A 6,000-nucleotide genomic window follows, 5' to 3' on the forward strand; every position below is an offset into this window, starting at 1 on the left:
AATGAAGGTAGTTCCATGACAGTCTTAGGGACCCATGTGGGTGAGTTCATCACCCTCTGAGGGTTGGGGAGGTGAGCGCAGGAGTATCCTGCTATCTTGACTTAAAACAGGCATGGAGTCTCAACTAGAAAAATTAAGACAGTTTTAAAAATTGTAATAGTCACTGCATGAGTTGGAGTAATTACACCTGATGATGAAAAGATTGTTCTCTGACACATAAGACAATTCATCCAGCTTCACTGAAATGTGTTTGTTGTAACTAATCTTCCTTAAGAACTGTATTGAGGGTATCAAATCAAGCTTGTGATTTAAAACCTACACCAACAAAATGTGTCGAAGAGTTTATTTAAAACCCCACAGGTGCTGAGAAAAACAACTTTAAAATGAAAACACAGTGTCTGAAGTTGCTTTGGTCTCAACCATAGAGAGCCATCTTTTTGGGGAAAGTCTACAGAAAGTCTACATAAAGGTTCTATTACTAAGATATCTCCCCCATCTATCTGACATAGTAGCTGAAAATCACCCTCATTCCTTTAGCTTGCAAAAGTCAAAATCATCCCAGAGATTTGCTTGGTTTTGAGTCGCATACTAGATGTGGAAAGATTGAGATCTGAAGGTGAGTCTTTGAGAGGCAGATGCGAGCTGGATCTTATGGACTTGTGGGAGGTTGTGGCCTGAGAGGGGCAGAGAAGGGGAGTGGGCTGGGAGTTGAGGAGAGAAAGAGGAAAGGAAGGAAGGAAGGAAGGAAGGAAGGAAGGAAGGAAGGGAGGGAGGGAGGAAAAAACCAAGACATCTGTTAACTGTCTTATTATGTTGCTCTGTTGTCAGGAGTAAGAGTGGTTCCAGGATTTGTGGCACGCATTCTAGTGTAGGCTGCTAAGTTAGCAACCTCAAAAGGAAACATTGATTGAGCTTCAATACTGACCCTCTGAAGTCTACAGTGAGTTCAAATGTCCTAGCACTATTGAAATCTTCCTGAGTTTAGGTGACAGAGAAATTATGTGTGTCCTATAGGCATTTCTTCTATTTGGTAGAAGACTGACTCTCTGTGAAGGGCAAAGTTAGAGAGAGAGATCTTCTATCTGCTGCTTCACACCCCAAATGAGTTTTGTGGCTGGAGCTGAGCGATCCAAACCCAGGAGTCAGGAGCTTCTTCTGAGCCTCCCATGTGGTTGCAGGGCCTCCAAACAGTTGGGTCATCTTCTGCTGAACTGGCACCCATATGGGATGCCAGCCACATAGATACCACAGTGCTTATCCGTAAGAGTTGCTCTTAAACTTGACCTTTGTCTACTACCCTGTTGACTGCAGTACTGTAAACAACAGCAGGCTTGTTGTTGTCTGTATCTTGAGAAATATTTAAACGCCTGCAGCATGCTTAGCCACCGCCCGCAGGGTGCTAGGCCATCGGAAACAGGAAATGATCCAAGCTTAAAGAATTGGCTTCTGGTGAAGGAAATAAATTTGTGAAGAGAGAATTTCAAAAAACAAGCCAGGCATTGTGCTACTCAGGGGAAAGGTAGCTTGAATTTATTCTTTCCTAGCATGCCAAACCCTAGCCCAATCAAGCCAATCAAACTTGATTGAAATCTTGCCAAGTACTTTTACTCAGAGCCAAAGATTTTATAATGATTATCCAATAATGACCACTTTTCAATTTTGGTTAACACTTGTGCTGGTAATAGGCCTAAGATTTTATAACAGTGGAAAATTTCTCTGTAAAACCTTCCAAATTCAAAATTTGAATGAAGGGGCAGGCGTTTGGCAGATGAGTGAGATGCCATTGGAGGTGCCAGCAACTCAAGATTGAAGCCCCTAGGTGTAAGTTGGGGCTGCTCTGCCTCCATTCTAGCTTCCTGCTAATGTGTGTGCTGCAAGTTAGCAGATGCTGGTTCAGTCCTTGGGCTCCTGTCACCGATGCTGAAAGCAGCCCCAGCTCATGGGACCAGCCTAAGCTCATAGGACCAGCCCCAGCTCATGGGACCATTTGGGAAGTAAACAAGCAGATTGGAGTTCTCTTCCTTTCAAGTAAAGTGAAAATAAATTTGTAAAATATTTTGAGGTCTAAATTGAAAACCTTCCTCATCTCACAAAGAAAATTTCAGTCCCAAATGGTTTCATTAGTGATTCTATAAATCATGTAAGAAATAATGCTCATCTTACAAGATAGTCTTTTTTATTTTAAAAAGATTTATGTATTTTTATTGCAAAGTCAGATATACAGAGAGGAGGAAAAGCAGAGAGGAAGATGTTCCGGCCAATGATTCATTCCCCAAGTGGCCACAACATCTGGTGCTGTGCCAGTCTGAATCCAAGAGCCAGGAACCTGCTTCAGGTCTCCCACATGGGTGCAGCGTCCCAAGGGCTTGGGCCGTCCTCAACTACCTTCCCAGGCCACAAGCAGGGAGCTGGATGGAAAGTGGAGCTGCTGGGATTAGAACCGGCGCCCACATGGGATCCCGGTGCGTTCAAGGCAAGGACTTTAGCTGCTAGGCCACCTCGCTGGGCCCACAAGATGGTCTTTAAAAAAAAAAAAAAAATTATTATATTTGAAAGGCAGACCTACGGAGACAGAAGGTGAGGCAGATCTTCCACCTGCTGGTTCACTCCCCAAATGACCAGGACAGCCAAAGCTGGTCTGGTCCAAAGCCAGGAGCCTGGAGCTTTTTCTGAGTCTCCCAAATGAGTGCAGAGGCCCAAGGACTTGGGACAGCTCCTGCTGCTTTTCCAGGCCATAATCAAGGAGTTGGATTGGAAGTGCTGGTGCCACAAGTGGAGGCCCAGCTGGCTATGCCACCTCACTGACCCCGTAAAATATTCTATCTAAAAAAAGAACATACCATCTCATTTTATGAGTTTAGTACATGTTGAATATTTCTCTCTTTTTAAAGATTTATTTATTTTTATTGGAAAGTTAGATATTCAGAGAGGAGGAAAGACGGAGAGGAAGATTTTCCATCTGCTAATTCACTCCCAGGTGGCCGCAATGGCCAGAGCTGAGCCAGTCTGAAGACAGGAGCTTTTTCCAGGTCTCCCACACAGGTTCAGGATCACAAGGCTTTGGGCTGTCTTCAATTGCTTTCCCAGGCCACAAACAGGGAGCTGGATGGGAAGCAGGTGACTGCACCAGCACCCCAGATTGAATATTTCTTATTCAAAATGCCTGGGAACAGAAGTGTTTCAGATTTTGGAGGGTTTTTTGTTTTTTTTTTTTTTAGAATATTTACATAGATGTTACTGGTTGAATGTTCCTAATCTGGTGCTCAGAAGTTTTAGAGTTTGGAGCATTTCCTGTTTTGTGTTTTCAAATTGGGGATGCTCAGCTTGATGCCAAAACTAAAGGCAACAAAGAAAGAAACATTAAGACCTTTCTCATTCTTTTTTTTTTTGTTTAAGATTTATTTGTTTATTTATTATTGGAAAGGCTGGTATATAGAGAGAAGGAGATAAAAGAGAAAGATCTTCCATCAATTGGTTCGCTCCCCAAGTGGCCACAAGGCCCAGAGCTAAGCTGATCTGAAGCCAGGAAATTCTTCCGGGTCTCCCACACAGGTACAGGGTCCCAAGGCTTTAGGCCATCCTCTACTGATTTCCCAGGCCACAAGCAGGGAGCAGGAAGGGAAGTAGAGCAGCTAGGATATGGACCAGTACCCGTATGGGATCCCTGTGGATGTAAGGTAAGGATTTTAGCCGCTAGGCTATTGCACCTGGCCCCCATCTCACTCTTAAACTTGGGCACAAAAAAAATGCTGATATATAATCAGGATCAAATGAGACCTATCCCAATGATATGATCTTGGTTTAATTTTCCAAAACCACTTAGCTTAATAAACTTAATCATGCAAGCGCATAAAATTCATACACCATTCACGATAAATACTCTGCAAATTGGAGCTAGATGTAATCTTCCTGAATTTCTGGTAAAAGCAATTTATGAAAGACCAAAAGTTAATATTAAATACTTATTGGAAAAAAAATGAATGCTTTTCTTCCCAAGATCAGAAACAAGTCAAGAACCACTTGTTATTTAACAATGGACTGTAGATGCTACAGAAGACAAAAACATCCCTATTAGAGATGATTCTTCTAAAGAGAGTCAGAAAAGGGCCCGGCGGCGTGGCCTAGCGGCTGGAGTCCTCGCCTTGAACACCCCGGGATCCCATATGGGTGCCGGTTCTAATCCCGGCAGCTCCACTTCCCATCCCGCTCCCTGCTTGTGGCCTGGGAAAGCAGTCGAGGACGGCCCAAAGCTTTGGGACCCTGCACCCGCGTGGGAGACCCGAAAGAGGTTCCTGGTTCCCGGCTTCGGATCGGCGCATCGACCCGTTGCGGCTCACTTGGAGAGTGAATCATCGGACGGAGGATCTTCCTCTCTGTCTGTCCTCCTCTCTGTATATCTGGCTGTAATAAAATGAATAAATCTTTAAAAAAAAAAAAGAGAGAAGCACTACGAAGCACTGCTAGAGTAAGTGAGAACAAGAAGGTCGCAGTGGGGCTGGCACTGTGGTGTGCCAGCATCACATATGAGTGCTGGTCCAAGATCCAGCTGCTACACCTCCAATCCAAGGGCACAGTGAAAAGTTTGACACAAATTTGATAAAGCTTCATGGAGCTGTTGGTTTTATGGGTATGTACTGGCATTGTGGTACAGACACCAGCATTCTCATGGAGACTGGTTCATGTCCTGGCTGCTCAACCTCCAGTCTGGCTCCCTGCTTATGTACCTGGAAAAGCAGTAGGAGATACACCATGTTCTTGACCCCTGCCACCCATGTTAGCTCCCGGCTTCAGCCTATCCCAGCCTTGGCCATTGGGGCCATTTGGTGAGTGAACTCTAGGGCAGGAGATCTCTCTGTCTCTTCCTTTTTTTCTCTGTAACCCTGCCTTTCAAACAAGTAAATAAATCTTTTTTAGAACATTTAAAACTCATTGATTTTGCATTTTAAGTAGAAGCAATTATGTGCACAGATTACACCTCAAGATATTTTTTTAATGTCTAGTTTGTAGCTCTGTTGCATCCAAAAGTAGTACAAGAAGCAAGGGTACCCTTGGTGTCCATGAGAATATTTATTCCCTTTTTTGTTGTTTAATTGAGTTAGAAAAAAAATTGGGGGATGTGACGTGGAAGCATCAGCGCTCGTGCAGGACCTAACTACACAACTCTCATCTGCTGGATTCACACTCACCACCATCATTCATAATGCCTGGATTTCAGGCCTGACTCTCTTCACTACCTTTAGACTGTTTCAGTTCCTTCTGAGCCTTTGAAATGGTGATTTTAGACAATGCTTTTTTCCTACTCAATGCAGCACTCCAAATTTCAAGTCCAGTCTAATTATAGAAATTCTGTAAGGACAGCCTGATCCCTGTGGCCGGAATGCATTGATCAAGAATGAGGCTTCAAGATTTCACTGCTCCTCTTAATTGCTGTGGGTCAGGAGTCAGGAAGGAGATGTGCACTGAGGAGGCTGAAGCGCCTTACATCACTCCTCACAAGGACACCTGCTGATAAATGGGCGAGCCTTATTTTGCAAACACAAGTCTGGGGGGTTGACAAGAGCTGTGCAGGCTCCTCAAAGAACAGTCCTTACTGCAGCTCACATCTAGATAGAACCTTTGTCTGAAAGTTGCTTTTAATGTAATCTTGTTTTCCTATTTTTCTTTTTTTTCCTAAATGAAAAAAAAAAAAAGCTAGATTATTTAAAAGCGGCAGTTTGGTCAAATCCGCAGGGGGACTTTTAAGTCAGATCCTTAGAGCTGAGAAGGGGAAGCAGTCCCTGGATGGGAATCTGGAAATGAGTAGAGGTCTCCTTAACGAGGTGCTTAGCTTCCTCTGGGGAGGCTCATCCATGCAATTTCTGAGATAACCTCAAGCTTCCCCTTGGGGCCAACCTTGTGGAGCAATCGTTTACTGCTTGGTGATGCCAGTGTCCAAATCAGAGTGCCAGTTGGAGTCCCCACTGCTCTTCTGATTCACCCCCTACTAGCGTGCCTGGGAAA

This window comes from Ochotona princeps, chromosome 10 (genome assembly GCF_030435755.1).
Source record: "Ochotona princeps isolate mOchPri1 chromosome 10, mOchPri1.hap1, whole genome shotgun sequence".
In the NCBI taxonomy this organism is placed as follows: Eukaryota; Metazoa; Chordata; class Mammalia; order Lagomorpha; family Ochotonidae; genus Ochotona; species Ochotona princeps.